The following is a 15,430-nucleotide window of genomic DNA, read 5'->3' on the forward strand; positions in this document are numbered from 1 at the left end:
CTCTTCTTGCTCTCTCTTGCGTTCTCTCTCCTCTCTCTCTCGCTCGCCGCTCGCTCGCTCGCATCTCTCTCCGCTGTGTCTCTCCTCGTCCTCTCTCTCTCTCTCTCTCTCTTTCTCTCTCTCTCTCTCAAAGTAACGGAGGACTCCTATGCTAATTTCAGTCCTTCCCAAATCAATAATTTTGTTGATAGTGCAGCAGGCTCACTGCAAATGACACTCGACTCTGTTGCCCCTCTAAAAAAGAAGATAATAAAACAAAGACGGTTAGCTCCATGGTATAACACTGAAAAATGCAAATTAAGCAAATATCACGGAAACTTGAGAAGATTTGGTGTTCCACCAAATTGGAAAATTTCTTGTTTAATCTGGCAAGATAATCAGATAAGTAGTCTTAAAACTTATAGGAAGGGCCTCCGTAATGCCAGAGCAGCGTAGTATCGTCATTAATAGAGGAAAATGGGAACAACCCCGGTTTTTTTCAGCACTGTAGCCAGGCTGATGGAAGGTCACAGGCTCTATTGAGCCAAGTATCCCATAGCTCTAGTAGTAAACAACTTTATGAGATTCTTAATGTAAAATTATAAAACTACTAGAAGCAAAATTCACCAAGACCTGCCTTTAACTGGCACTGACTTATCTCTAAACTCAGGAACCATTGAAACAGCTTTAAAAACAGATGTATGTTTAGACTGCTTTGCTTCACTTGATCAATCTAAACCATCAAACCTGCCTCTTAGACCCCATCCCGACTAAGCTACTTAAAAAGTTTCACCCTTAGTCAACACTTCTCTATAATATAACCATCTGTCTTATTAACAGTCTATGTACACAGTGCTTTAAAGTAGCGTAATTAAAACTCTTCTGAAAAAGCCCAACCTTGATCCAGATGTTTTAGCCAGCTATAGACCTATATCCAACTTCCATTTTTCTCTAAGATTCTTGAGAAAGCAGTCGCCAAACAGCTGTGTGACTTTTTGCATAGCAACAGCTATTTGGGATTTTCAGTCAGGATTTAGAGTTCATCATTGCAGAGAGACAGCACTTGTGAAAAATTAATAAGACCTCCTAATTGCATCAGACAAAGGACTATCTGTACTGGTGTTATAGATCTTAGGCTGCATTTGATACCATTGACCATCAAATCTCTTACAGAGATTGGAACATTCAATTGGCATTAAAGGGACTGCTTTAAGCTGGTTTAAGTCTTATTTATCAGATCAATCTCAGTTTGTTCATGTTAACGATGAATCCTCTGTGCACGCCAAAGTTATTCATGGAGTCCCACAGGATCTGTGCTCGGGCCAATCCTGTCCTTTAGGCAAATATTTATGGAAAACACTCCATAAACTTCATTGTTATGCAGATGATACTCAATTATATCTATCGGCAAGCGGATAAAACTAATCAGTTTGCTAAACTTCAAATGTGCCTTCAGGTATTAAAAACCTGGTGACCTGTAATTTTGTAATAGTAATTAAACTCAGATAAAACTGAAGTTATTGCTCTGGGCCCCAAGCCCCCCATGACACATTATCCAAGAGATAATTACTCTGGATGGCATCACCCTGGCCCCAGCACCACTTTGAGGAATCTTGGAGTTTCTTTGATCAGGACATTTTCTTATCCCACATAAAACAAATTTCAAGGATTGCCTTTTTTCACCTGTAAATTGCAAAAATCAGGAATGTCCTGTCTAAAAATTATGCAGAAAAAATAGTCCATGCATTTGTTAATTCTAGGCTGGATTACTGCAATTCTTATTATCAGGGCTGCTCGAAAAAATGCATATAAGAGTCTTCAACTGATCCAGAATGCTGCAGCCGGTTTCTGACAGGAACCAGGAAAAGAAATCACATCTCTCCTGTTTTGCATCTCTGCATGGCCCTGTAAAATCCAGAATAGAATGTAAAAACTTCTTCTCACCTACAAAGCTCTTCATGGTCAGGCACTTCTTGCTTAAAGAGCTCATAGTACCTTACTACCACCAGAGCACTGTGTCCCAGAATGCAGGTTTACTTGTGGTTCCTAGAGTCTCTAAAAGTCGAATGGGAGCCAGAGTATTCACTAATTAGGCTCCTCCTGGTCGAACCAGGTTCCAGTTGGGTTCATTAGGCAGACACCGTCTCCACATTTAAGAGTAGGCTTAGACTTTCCTCTTTGATAAAGCTTATAGTTGTTAGTTAGTTTGTTTGTTACGCTGCTATAGGCCTAGACTGCTGGGGGACTTCCCATGATACACCGAGCACCTCTCTTTAGTCTTCTCTTAACATCACAGAGTATGGTTGGACCTGCTCATCTATGAAAAGTGCAAAGCGATAACTGTTGTTGTGATTAGCACATATAAATAAAAATTGAATTGAATTTTGTTAGCGAGTGAGGCGTCACAGCATCGCCTAACCGGCCCACCTGCTTCTCGGCATAGTTGTCAGATTTATATATAATCAATAATATAACTAGAGGGAGGAAGGGCACACAGGTTGGGGAGAGTTCTAGCCTGACCAGGCCTCTCTTTACCCGTGTCTCTTAGTTATGCTGTAATAGTTTTAGACAGCTGGGGGACTTCCTTTGACACACTGAGCTCCTCTCTGCTCTATCTTTCTATCTTACTATCTTTCTATTTGTGTGGCATCCATGTCCAGAAATGCTTGTTAATAACCTATCTTTGGGGAGTGATTCCCGGAGTTCTTATGTTCTTTTCCCCCAGCATGGATCCATGTTTCTTGGATCAGGGAGGCTCCAAAATCATGGTAGCACTGTCGCCGGTTCCGCTACACGTTCTGTGATGCCCCTGTTACATCCCACTCTCTGCTGTGCCCTGCTACATCTGCTGTGCGCACAGTGCCCTGCTATGCCATGAACTACAACAAAGAACTACTACAAACTACTATTTTGTGGACTGTTATTGCCACTCTTTATTTTAACCCCAACGGTGGTCAGACACCGCCTACCAAGAGCCTGGGTCGTGTCCGAGGTTTCTGCCTAAAAGGAAGTTTTCCTTGCCACTGTCGGACTGTGCTTGCTCCGGAGGGAAATACTAGAACTGTGGGTCCTGGCGGTGTTCTAGACCTACTCTATCTGTAAAGTGTCTCGAGATAACTCTTGTATGAATTGATTCTATAAATAAAATTGAAATGAAATATCATGAAAGGCAGCTAACAGCTAGCAGCTAACAGGGTGGAACTAGCTACCGGCAGGATAGAGACTGGGTAGGTGAATTTAAACAATGTCTGAGTTGGAAACGCGCATATTGTTGTCACGTAAGGGCCTGGTCATGTTGCGCAAACATTTGAATTGCATTTTGTGTCTGTTAAGAGCCACAAAGGCATGCTAAAACTTGCACCGACAATTTAGCCTAGTGGAAGCTATTACACGTAACTGCAGATACTTGTGTTGCCTGGGCCTATTCGGGTTGGGGTTTTTTCAATCGAAAGTGTAGCATTTTCATAGCGATCAAGATTAACGTAACGTAAAAAATTATTTTTAATGTTATTGCTAGTGCAGCCCTACTAGCCTGATATCGGCTAACGATAAAGCTAACAAGCGAACAAGCCCAGAAAGGCAACCGGTAATGAAGTGAGGGATACATTGTGGTCGCAGTTGCATCCAGTACCAGCAGCAAAACCAGCATGGGTCATTCATAGGCCTTCACTGCCTAGCATGTCCTGTCTGAAGAAGAATATCCCATGGACCCGTACCTTTTTTCACGTCAATTATGTAGTGTGGCTCTCAATCAGCTGTCACTGTCCATGGAGTTGAACAAAATTTTTACTGACTGGCAAATTTCTTTGTTTGTCTTTGTTTGTCAATACAAAGTTGTCCAAAAATGTGAGGTTTTTTTTGGTTTTATGACATATAGGCTTACTGTCATCATGTAGCGCTGGGGAAGACGGCTGCCTCCAGTAGCTCTCCGGTTTTCTAGCTCTTTACTCTCACAGTGCAGTCCTGCTCTCCACTCTCCCCTCTATCTCTATTTTGTCTAGTTGTGTGGGAGACTTTCTTTTCTCTCTCCCGCTGCCTGCTGTTTTCCTGGGAACCCTTCAAAATGGAATGATCAACTGGTCTCTAGCGCTATTGACAAGATTTTTCACCCAAGCATGCTTCACCGGGGGAGCACAGCTGCCCGGCTGAACATACGCTGCAGTCACGATTCTTGGGAGAATTGGCAAGCGGTTCTGCTTGGATGTTCTGACCATGGAAGTGTAGAAGATTTGTGGATAATTGGAATTCTGTTGGGAAGCTTTCTGGTCGTGGGATTGGAATCTACCTAAATCATCGTAAAATTGGTAAGACAGCGCCAGAAAATGCCCTTAAGGCTGTCTGGGGGACTCAAGAGGGCTTGAATGTATTGAACGAGAAGCTGAAGGTTTACATCAGAGGGCTGATCAGAACAGTGAACGTGTCGTAACATCTCAGACCGGGCTGTAGAGGCTCAGAGGAGGATGGACGCGATCGGGGCTCAGTTGGTGGATCTGCTTCGTGCAATCACCGGACTGACAATGAAGATAGAAATCAATGCATGAATGGATGCACGGATGTCGCTGAGGATGAGAGAGATTGACGGACACTGATTCGGACAATGCCACTGATAACAACCTAAATGTAATTAAACTATAGTCTTTTTGCCCCCCGCCCCCCCACCCTCACCCGAGCGGGGGGAAAACAACCTGCAGCTGGCCTCAATCTCGTCCTGTCTTATCTCTCCAAGGCCGGACTGAAAAGTTCTTCTGGGACACCATGTTCAGGAATGTATCTTTCACAAAGTAATTGTGCTACTGTACTTGCTTTCTGATCTGACATAGGAAAAGCATTACATACTTTGTAAAATGATCTTGCACTACAAAACACAATTATCTCCTGGGAAGTGAGTGGGACAGGGTTTCTGTATGCTTACACTGTATGACACCTATAAATTTTTTTTATCTATATCCAACCTCATGGTCGGCACATGGTTAGAGCTTTCTTGAATGTGTGATCAGCGCTATAAAGACCAGAGCAGGGGTGCCATGGAGATGTTCATTGTCTCTGTAATAAGTGTGGTTGATTCAACAACTGGCTGTCTGAGTGCAATGTGAGCTTTATGACAGAGCATGTCATGACATGACCTGTCTAAGGTAAGGACGTTTGTGTTGTTTTACCCATTTTTAGACTCTGAAAGAATGGGGTCAGATGATAGCTACAATGTTATTACCTTGCCCATAAAGTATGTGTTGTTACAATTCCATATCTACATTAGTTGTTGAACAACAACAGCAGAATCATTCCGCACAGCAAAGCTGATCGATGGTGCTGATTATAGAAGAAGGCTTTGTTGAAGATGGTTAACTGTGGAGCAGGAGGAGTGTCCAGTTTAACAGGAGAGGAGTGGTGTTCTTGAGGACCGCTGGGCCCTGTGGAGAGGGGTCCATCACGTGACACAACATGTTCATATGCTTGACTGCAGATTTGCAAAAGTCATATTTCCTTGGATTTAGTTTCAAACCTGCTTGTCTGAATCTGGTGACAATGTCAGGTTCTGAAGATGATCGTCAAAGCCTGCCCCAGACAGATGATGTCATCAAGATAAATGACACATGTGTCCAGGGTAGCGTGGCATCCAGACTATCATCGACACTTGGGAAAGGTCATGAGACTGAGTTTAGTTTTCAGAAATCAACACAAAATCTGTAGGTGCCATGTTTTTTTTTCACCCTGACAATTGGGCTGGCCAGAGGATGTACTGTCTTCAATCAGACATCTGAGCTTTAAACTCTTCCACCTGATGGTGGATCTCTGCCTTCATTGAAGGAAAGGTACAATAGGCTCTTTGTGAGATGGGAGGTCACAGGTAGTTGGTTTGTGTGTGACTAGGTTTGTCCTTTCCAAAGTCAAAGGTTACTGACTAAAGACATATGAGAATGAGTTTAAAGTGTCTTTCACTTTCATGTTGTGCACTTGAGATCACGGTGTGAAATATCAGGCAGTATAGGTGGCTTGGACAGTGCACCTATCTGAATGTGACTTTACAGACAAAGCTTTCCATTACTGTGTATTTGTCTTTGCTGCCGTCAGAGGTGACATGAAAAGTGCCATATTGAGTGCCATCATGCAACATGACTTCCTCACTGGAGGGATTAGCGTCTTTCAAATAGAGGGAACCTTGTTCAGCTCTTTTTCACAGTCCATGCCAAACCAACCATTGACCATTAGTGTAGTGTGGTTCAAATACCCAGCTAGTAATAGGTGTCAGCAATGTATCTAATATAGCTGAGATGACCATCTCCGACTGGCTGGGAGGTGTAACTGTAGAAAATACTGTAAAATCTGTTAATTTAGGGAATATTGGTGCTGGCTAACCAGTGGTATTACTTTATCATCTACTATGAGGGAATTGTTTGGTATTTACAGTAATGGTATTAGCAACCAGAAAATCCCAACCCAAAATCAGTGGTTTAGTACAGTTTCTGACAACATGAAGAGCATGTGTCATGGCTTGTGAGCAATACTTAAATGATTGTAATTGAGCCAACAGAGTCCAGAGAGTACCTGTGATACCAGTGAGAGGAACAAACTGTTTTTAAAAGGGTTTTATGTAGAGCATTTGTAGACATCCTAAAATCCTCACTGATAACTGAAATGGTCTGGTCCAGTGTCAACAAAAGATGTACAACAGTATCAATCACAACTGACACATATCTTTTCGACATCCACCACACACACAAACTGTTTCTGGTAACATCAGGGGCGGGACATTAATGTCTCTATGGGCCTGGGTAAAGTTAGTAGCTGGCAATTGGCCCCATTGTCAACTACTGGTATTTTACCTTGTGTGCTGTGTGAGAAGGAGAATGAAACCGTCCAGGACTTTGAGAGCGGTTAGACAGATGTCTATCCTCATGGTGGTCAGGAGAGCTGCCACGCTGATTGTAGTCTCTTGGTGAAGGGTTGTAGCTGGGCTAGGCTTGGAAGGTCTGATCATGGTGATCAGATGATCCAGAACGCAAAAAACAAAAATAAATCCTCCTTACACTACAAAGATTAATCATGCAAACTGCATATGTCAACCTCTAGATATAATATATTCACAGCTTCTTCTTTGTACAACTTAACCAATACCCTAACATTGTGTATTATAGACCAATAGCAACCATAACAATGTTTGGTCAACGTTAGCTAGATAATAAGTTGACACAGTAGACCATGTACTGACCTACCTGGGATAGCATCGTAGGTCTGCTGGGTCCTGCAAGTCCCACAATTGTTCTACAGAGAGAAGAAAAATAATTAATTCAGCTCCATTGAGTAAGGCCTCACTAAGCCTATGTGATTCCATGGCATATGATCTCAGTAACAGTAAGCCCACATTACTTGGCTTGGCTAAGCTTTACTAAATAAATACAAAGCTGTTTTACTGTGAAAAAAAGATTCCCATGCCACAAGAAGTAGTTGGAGCTAATCCAAATAGGAAAAATGTTTGAGAACATGTTGTAGGAAATAGCTAAGAAAGACTTTTTCACTGGGGGAAGAGATTTATCTGCCACAAGAAGCTGTTTGGAGCTCAATTTACACTAATTGACACAAAAACATGTGTTGAAGAGATTTTTTTACCGAATGAATGCAAAGCTGTTTTACTGATGGAAACAACATTGTAGGGCACAAGAATCTGTTTTTTAGTTCAACACAGGATTCTGAGAGGAAAACCTATTTATAAAAAATTCTGGACGAAATTACTAAAAAGCTGATTTAGTGAAAGAAACAAGGTTTAAATAAAACAAGAAGCTATTGGAGGTCAAACCACATAGAAACATCTTTAAGAGCTTCTGGTAGGAAATTTCTGTAAAACTGTTTATTAATGGGGAAAAAGATTTCTATGCCACAAAATGCTGTTTGAAGCTCAGTCCACATGATTCGACATAGAACAATCTTTATAGAGATTCTCTAAGAATGACGGCAAACTGTTTTATCAATGGAAACAAGATTCCCATGCCACAAGAAGCTATTTGGAAACTTTCCACATAGAAACATGTTTTATGAGCACCTGGTAGGGATTGACTGTAAGGGTGTTTATACAATACATATGCTTCTGACCTAGAAACATCTTTATGAGTTTTTTCTGTAAATGAGTTAGCGGTTTCAGTGATGGAAACATGGTTTACACAACACAGGAAGCTGTTTGGAACTCAATACACAGATTCTGACAGAATCATCTCATGAAAGATTCTGAAAGGAAATGAGTGTAAGGGTAATTTAACTGAGGGAAAAAGGTGTACACTGTTGAAAAGACAGCAATAAGATTAAAACATCACAAAAAAGAGAAAAGGGCCGAAACGCACGTTTCCTGCATAGAGATGTGTGTTAACAGCTACTATTAAAAAACTAGTGTAAATCTTTGAAATGACAGCAACAAGGTTAAAACATCACAAAAAGCTCGAAAGAGGCCAAAACGCATGTTTCCTGCATGGAGTTGTGTGTTTAACAGCACTGTAAAAAACTAGTGTAAACCTGTTAAAATTACAGAAACAAGGTTAGAACATCAGGTTAACACTAGTTTGTAACTCAGAAGAGGCCAAAACACGTTTCCAGCATGGAGATGTAGTGTAGACGTGGAGGCGAGGAGTAAGTCCGGATCAGCGCCATGATAGATCAGCCGTTAGTTACTGTAGCTAACCCCCCCCCGGTAGTTAGCGCGGGCCGGCCTGAGCCTGAGTTAGCTCTGGTAGCCGGCCCTCGGGAGCTCCGCAGCAGCCAGGAAATAGTGCCTGGGTGACTGTGAGAGGAAGAGCTAGTCGTAAGCTTTCAAAGGCCACGGACCACCCCAGCCCGTTAGCGTTTCTAACAGATTTTTCCCACATCAGCAACACACCCGCTGAGAAACCAACTCGATTTTCGGCAGCTCTATTTGAGAAATGTGGAGTTAGCGAACCGGCAGCCATAGTTTATTGCATCCCGGGGGCTAGAGCAGGGATGCTCCAAAATCATGGTAGCAGCTGTGCGCATGGTCCCGCTACACGTTCTGCGGTGCCAGGTCATCTGCTACATCTGCGGTGCCAGCTACATCTGCTGTGCCTTGTAATGCCGCACAGTGCCCTGTATGCCATGAACTACTACAAAGAAATGCTACAAACTACAATTTTTCTATTTTTGTTATTTCCACTAACCCCAACGGCCCGTCAGACGCCCGCTACCAAGAGCCTGGGGCTGTCCGAGGTTTCTGCCTAAAAGGAAGTTTTTCCTCGCCACTGTCGCACTGTTGCTTGCTCTGGAGAGAACTACTAGAACTGTTGGGTCCTTGTAAATTCTGATTGTGGTCTAGACCTACTCTATCTTTAAAGTGTCTTGAGATAACTCTTGTTATGAATTGATACTATAAATAAAATTGAATTGAATTGAATTGAAACTAGTGAAACCTGTTGAAATGACAGCAACAAGGTTAAAACATCACAAAAAGCTAAGAAAAGGCCAAAACGCACGTTTCCTGCATGGAGATGTGTGTTTAAAGGCTACTGTTAAGAAACTAGTGTAAACCTGTTGAAATGAGCGCAACAAGGTTTTAAACATCAAAAAAAGCTCAGAAGAGGCCAAAACGCACGTTTCCTGCATGCAGATGGTGGTTAAAGGCTACTGTTAAGAAACTAGTGTAACTGTTGAAAAGACAGCACAAGGTTTAAACATCACAAAAAGCTCAGTAGAGGCCAAAACGCAGTTTCCTGGATGGAGATGGGTTTAAACACTTTTAAGAAACTAGTGTAAACTGTAAAAAGAAGCAACAGGTTAAACATCACAAAAAGCTAAGAAGAGAGGGGATCACGTGATGCTTGCAATAGATAGACGCACATTTTCGCCTCCCCCTGGGTCAACACGAAAAAAACTATTTAAAGTAACATTTCGCCGGGTGATTCACCGCAACAGCTGTAATAAGTTCAAAATGTCCTGGATAACTTTCACAGGGCCCACATCGAGTAAGAAGAGAGACGGGCGAAAGAAAACGGCTAGCAAGGCTAGTGCTAGTAGCACTGCTAATGTGGTATCTGCTGCTAGCCAAATCGAACATGAATACGACGAGGCTGAGGTGATACGGAGCAGGCGGCCTGCAGAATGTGAAGTGGAGTGGAGGACGTCAACTCCAGAGAGAGACATATTAGTTGAGAGAGTGACTACCAACATCGCTGAGATGCTAGACACCAAACTTGCTGTGTTGTAAACCAGTTACGACACTCTCACAGAAGCTGGACGGCATTTTGGAAAGAGTGGCTAATATTGAACAACGCGTATCGACCTTGAAGATGTGTCAACGGTGACTGAGCCAGACTCGGACTTTGGAAAAAGCTCTCAAAAAAGCACTGGAACGCCTTGATAATTATGAAAATCAAAGTCGTCGCCAAAATATCAAGATTACAGGGCTTAAGGCTGGCTTTGAGGGTGGAGATCCAGTTACTACTTTGAGAAATGGATCTGAAGTTTGGACATGCAGCAGGACAGGGTCAAGATCGACAGAGCTCACCGCACGGGACCCGCGTTCGGAGGAGGAGAGAAAAGTGGTTCGGGCGGTCCTAGTGAAACTACACAATTATGCCGATAAAAAGAAGATCCTTAATGCCGGAGGATAAAGGCAGGCTGACGGTGGACGGTCAGGAGGTGTCCTTCTACCAAGATTTCTCGGCTGAAGTGATCAAGAAGAGGCAAGAGTCGGCAAACGCTCGGCGGAGGTTACGGGAAGCGGGCATCAGATACGCTTTTGCGTAACGGCCGTCATACGGATTTTCAGCAGGATGGGACCACGAAAACACTCTCCAACATGAAAGACGTCAACAACTACATTAAAGGACTGCTGAGAATCAACACAGGTAAATGACTTAGACGGTGCTCGGTAATAGCAACGTGATTATTAATAAGCTCTGATGGCAAAAGCAGGACTTGAAAAGCGTGCTAATGAGTGATTGGCAAAAATGCCTACTGGGCCTCATTTTTTGTTGCTCTCTGTTGGGGGTTGAGACACCCAGTCCGTAGCAGTTTAAATGTATGTTTTAAGTAATGTTATCATCGGCTTGTTATATTGACCAACGACCCAGTTGGGAAGGTTTTCTCTTTTGTTTCTTTCTTGCTACCTTTTTTCTCTTTCTGGCTAGCTGAGACCCCAGTTGGATACTCCCTACTTAAGAGTATGACTGAGTTGTTTTTGCTTTTTTTATTTCTACCCTTTAATAGGTTTGGGATATTTAGTGTACTGTTTGTTATTCCAAGCTGTGTGTGTTTTGTTTTTGTGGAATCGTTTATGTTTTTCCTTATCGCACAAGCAGAGCTAAATGGTGGGATTGGACTAAGCTTGTTTCTACCTTTTGGATACAGCATTGAGAGTATAGAGTGTATTATATTTAGTAATGAGTATTAGAATTTGTACTTGGAATGTTAAGGGATCCAATAATCCAGTGAAAAGGAAAGCTATCCTAAATAGTCTAAAAAAGGACAAAATTCAAATAGCCTTTCTACAAGAAACACATCTCAGCGACGACGAACATAAGAAATATCTCCGGGAGTGGGTTGGTCAGGTTTATTACTCATCTTACTCAACAAGCAAGAGGGGGGTAATAATATTGATACATAGAAACTTGCCGTTTGTTGTTATAGACACATTTAGGGATACAGAGGGGAGAATTGTTTTAACCAAAGGAATGCTTTATGGGGAGGCTATTTTGCTGGGTAGCATCTATAGTCCTAACGTAAACGATGACGAATTTTCAGCTTTACTTTTTGGCAGGCTTGCTGAGATGGATTCCTCAAACATCTTGATAGGAGGCGATTTTAATTGCTCTCTTTGTCCCTCTTTGGACCGGAGCTCAGCTCAAAACAGTCTGTCTAAAAGTGCAAGATCGCTTAAGAATGCAATAGAGGAACTCGGCCTATTAGATATTTGGAGGCATTTAAACCCTTCAACACAAAGCTTTACATTTCACTCCTTACCTCACTCATCAATGTCACGCATTGACTATATATTTATTTCAAGGCATCTGGCCCATCTAGTGGAGAAGTCAGATATAGGAGTTATTGCCATTTCTGATCACGCTCCTGTTAGTTTGGAGATGCAACCGCCCAGACCATTAGAGCGAACTATTTATTGGAAGTTAAACAGGCTATTATTTTTTGATGAAAATTTTATTAAACTATTAGAGGAACAGACAGATTTATATTTAAACATCAATGACAAAGAGGACGCTGATCCGAGAATTGTTTGGGATGCTTATAAAGCATACATGAGAGGGGTTATAATCTCATATACAAGCTGTAAAAAGAAGGAACGAATGATACTACAAAATGACCTTGAAATAAAAATTAAAGGACTGGAAGAAGAATACTATGCATTAAAATCAGACAAAGCCCTTAAGGAATTAAAATTATCCAGGGAAATGTTAAGTGACTTAATTACAAGGAAAGCTGAGAAGGATATGTTATTTGCACAACAAAGACTATTTGAATTTGGCAATAAACCAAACAAATTCTTAGCGAGGCTGGCAAGCAATGCTCCCCCCAAATTCTTTATTTCGGCACTTAGGGATGAGAATGGTCAGCGTCATAGGGATAATAAGCACATTAATGAGCGTTTCAGACAATTTTATGAGGAACTGTATAGTTCTGAGATTGACTGTGACAAATTAAAGGATTGCCACTTTCTAAACAACCTGAATATACCAAGACTCAGCGAAGACCAGGCTAACTTGCTGGAAGGTCCCATTACATTGTTAGAAATTGATACAGCCATTTCATCACTCCAATCGGGCAAATGCCCTGGAGCTGACGGATACCCAGTTGAGTTTTTTAAGGTTTTGAAAGGCAAGATTAATAAGTTGTTACAGAGAGTATTTAATGTGTCTTTTGAACACTCAAGTCTCCCGGGAACTATGTACGTTGCCAATATTACAGTAATACCAAAAAAAGATAAGGACCCAGAACTGCCTTCTTCCTATCGGCCGATAAGCTTGCTTGGAGTAGACATGAAAATATTGTCAAAGGTGTTGGCCAATAGATTAGAGCGAGTTGTATCAGACATAGTAAGCACAGACCAGACTGGATTTATTAAGGGTCGTTTGTCCTCAAATAATACGAGACGCTTGATTAATATTATTCATTATCTTAATTACCATCAAATACCCAGCGCCATTGTTTCAATGGACGCCGAAAAAGCTTTCGACCGTGTCGAACTGGACTACATGTTCGAAGTGCTAAGAAGATTTGGTTTTAAATCCACTTTTATAGATTGGGTGAAGATCTTGTACAAGAAGCCTGTAGCCTCTGTCTTGACAAATGGTCTTTTATCTGCACCATTTAAACTTTCACGTGGTACTGCCCAGGGCAGTCCTTTATCACCTTTGCTATTTTCTCTGGCTATAGAGCCGCTTGCGATAGCCGTCAGACAGAATACAAATATAGGAGGAACTATAATAGGAACAACACAGCACAAAATTTTATTATATGCTGATGACGTTCTATTAACTCTAACAGATCCCGATAAATCAATTCCAGAACTGGTTGATTGTATTAAAGAATTTGGACAAATATCAGGGTATAAGGTAAATTTTGAAAAGTCAGAAATAATGCCTTTAACAAACAGTGGTCAGGTGGAACCTGCTTACGTCAAACCTTTCCGTTGGGCACCTAAAGGATTTAAGTATCTAGGTATAAAAATCACGCCCAAAATTGGTCAGCTGTATGCAGAGAACATCAATCCTTTAATTGGTCACATAAAAGAAAAAGTTACAAGTTGGAAAAAGCTTCCTTTATCAATGCTTGGTAGGATTACCCTTACTAAAATGGTACTACTTCCAAAAATTTCATATCCAGTTTCAATGCTTTTTGTGTTTTTGAATCCAAATGATCTTAAGGACATTAATAAACTGATATCAGACTTTATCTGGGCAGGTAGAAAGCCTAAGCTTAAAATGGATATTTTACAACTTCCAAAACAACAGGGCGGGTGGGGCTTACCAAAGATTGAGAACTATGTACTGTCTATTCATGCTAGAATTGTTTCAGTCTGGGCAACGGAACATGATGTGACGCCTTGGCTTGAGATTGAAAAAGTAATTAGCAAACCCTTCTGTCTTGTAAACTTATTAGATAAACGTGCAAGAGAACTGCCACCTACTGTTAAAGACAATTACCTTATTGATAATGTTTTGAAGACATGGAGTATTTTGAAGAAATTATTTGGGAAGTCTAAGGACCTTAACTTTCTTGCAATTTTGGTAGAAACTCCAGATTTAACAGCAGAGGGCGCTGGTCTCAATCTCAAGTCCTGGCAAGAAGCTGGTATTAGGAGAATGTATGATCTGTGGGACAGAGGTAAATTCAAGACATTTGAAGATATAAGATCTCAATATAATATACCCGCCAAAGATTTCTACAAGTATCTCCAGATCAGGCACTACGTAAAATCAAAGATTGGATCACTGGAGTTACCAACGAACTGTTACTTGCTTGAAAGAACTCTACTGGATTGTCGGAAACATGGACGTTTTGTGTCTAGATTTACTTGAGTTACAGAACCTAACATTGGACAAGCTGAAACACTTACGAACAACTTGGAGTATGCTGTTTAAAATTCCAATTGACTCTGCGTCGGGGGAGGAAATATTACTACTGCCTCTAGAGGTATCAATCTGTAATAGAACAGAGAAATGCAATTCAATATTTACATAATGTTTACATATCACCTTATATATACAGTAAGTACACCCAGGTGCTCACCGAACTGTCTTAAATGTAACTCGGCTAAGGGCACCAGATTCACTGTCTTTGGGAGTGTAAGAACATCAAGGTATTCGGCAGGCAGTATGCAGTGAAATCAGTTCGGTGAGTGAAGGACAGACAGTCCGCTCAGCCACATCATGTGTCTACTGGGCCTTACCCGACCCTCTGAGAGCTCACAAAGAGACTGTTCAGTTTCTTCTGATGCTGGCTCGAAAGGCTTAAATGGCCAAATGGGTTGGTAGCGATGCCCTCTACTCAGATGTGGAAATCTCGATATAGTGAGTAGTAACGTAGAGAGATTGAGGTATGTCTTAATGGTAAATTGCACCTGTTTAAAAAATGGGAGAAAATCTAAAGTGCCTAAAGATTGAAGGGTCATTAACACAAACTGTATAAAATGTAAATGTATGTATATACATCGTATGACGAGATGCTGTATGTAGCTGTCCACATAACCATAGATAGATGATTACTAATGTTTGTTGTGTGTGCTTTTTGTTCTTGTGTTTTGTTTGAATTAACTAAAAATGTTTAATAAAAGAATATAAAAAAAAAAAAAAAAAAAAAAAAAAGCTAAGAAGAGGCCAGAAACGCACGTTTCCTGCATGGAGATGTGGGTTTAACAGCTAGTTAAGAAAACTGTGTAAACCTGTTGAAATGACAGCAAGTAAGATAAAACATCACAAAAAGTCAGGAAAAGGGCCGAAACGAA

This window comes from Etheostoma spectabile, unplaced genomic scaffold, assembly GCF_008692095.1.
Source record: "Etheostoma spectabile isolate EspeVRDwgs_2016 unplaced genomic scaffold, UIUC_Espe_1.0 scaffold420, whole genome shotgun sequence".
Classification (NCBI taxonomy): domain Eukaryota; kingdom Metazoa; phylum Chordata; class Actinopteri; order Perciformes; family Percidae; genus Etheostoma; species Etheostoma spectabile.